Here is a 1654-nt window from a genome sequence, read left to right as displayed (position 1 = left end):
GCAGAGTTCTTTAGTTTTGTGAAAGGTGGCTCTGGCACTGGTGGTAGGAGCTACTCTCTGAAGGCAGTGTGTACCCGGGGGAGGGTGTGCAGGGCTGCGGCTCCAGGCCGGGTGTCTCCCAGTGTCACTGCTTGGAGAAATCACAGGTAGAAGCCCTGCTGTGAAATAGTTTCCATGATGGCTGTGGAAAATGTGGTTTTTTTAAGGTAACTTTCAGTGATGTGAAACCCCACTGCCCTGAGGGAAATCCCCGGGGAGGGATGCCTTTCCTCTTTAGTCATAGCTGGAAAGAACCCACTTTTTCTCAGTGAGTTTATTGTACGGACTGATTTGCTGCTCACTGTCTTGCGCTAGAGATTCTCTGTAAAAGCGCTGTAGCCTTTCATCTACTTCGGGAGCATTATGTGATGATGTAGTATTAGGTTTTGGAAGCAGGCTCATGCATCACTGTGAGGGAGTTGGGTTTCCTCTTACGCTTGCAGAAGCTGAGTTCCGTTGATTGTTGTCTTGGTTTGAGGCAAAGCTGTGTTCTCAGGATACCTGCTGGGGCTCAGGGTGATAGAGAATATAAAAATCTGAAGGAAGATCACTTGCTCTGAGAACAGCTTGGAAAAATGGAAGGATGAAACTTAAATTAACTGCTCATTAGTGTGGTAGGTCTTACAGAGCTGGGGTTTGTGCTTAATGTTCCTGAGCTTTGGCCCTCTCCTGCAGTGGGACTGCCTCCTTCAAGTGCTGTCAGTGTGGGATTTATACTGAGAATGCCCATGAATTCAAGCAGAAGCTCACCTCGGAACAAGGCCCTGGTTAACCTTTTTGCTCGCTTCTCTTTTAGCCTCTGGTCTGTCTAGAAATGTGTGTCTGTATCTCTGTAGGCATCCATTCTGCAGGTCTTCATAGAAACAGTATCACATGCCTGATAAGTTTTAACTAAATATAACCTGAAAGTATTTAAACATTTTAACTTTTTCAGAAAGTTTTTGTTCTTTACATGCACTGCTTGCAAAAAGCAGGTGTGCTCTTACCCTTGGCATATAGACTTCAGAGACAAAAGGAGAGCTCTTAATTAAGAAATTGCACTAGAGTGTTGCTGATCTTTTAGCTTTCTGCACTGGGAAGGTGAAGTTGAATGTGCTGAGGCTCCAGCTCTTCCACCAGGCAGAAAGATTAGAAAAGACCCTCTCCACAAAGGATAAGCCTTAACAGGACAGGGCTGTATACCTGCAAAGCTTTACTGGGGGTAGCAAGGAGCCTACTTGTGTAAAAAGAGTTGTCTCTGCCATTTTTACAGGTGGAAGGGAGGTGTTCATGTTCAGAGAATGAGCAATATCTGTGCTAGCATTATCTTACTGGCTGAAATGACTGGGCAATACAGGAACATAGGAGCTAGGCTGAAACAACAATTTGATACCAATTCCTCTCTTTTTTCTTCCTAAGGCAAACTTGATGCAAAAAGCAATCTCTGCTGTAAAACATCCTGCAGGGCTTCCTGTTTGCAAGTGTTGTTTCCTATAATTTACTCAGCTTAGGCCACTTTTGGATGTTCTCCTAAAAAGACATGGACCAAGTGCTGTGAATTAAGTTTTCCTTTGCTAACACCCACCTCGCTCTTGTGCAGTCCAAGGAGGTTAAAGGTAAGTATCAATATGTGCAT

This window comes from Gavia stellata, chromosome 14, assembly GCF_030936135.1.
Source record: "Gavia stellata isolate bGavSte3 chromosome 14, bGavSte3.hap2, whole genome shotgun sequence".
Lineage (NCBI taxonomy): Eukaryota > Metazoa > Chordata > Aves > Gaviiformes > Gaviidae > Gavia > Gavia stellata.
This window is presented reverse-complemented; position numbering follows the sequence as displayed.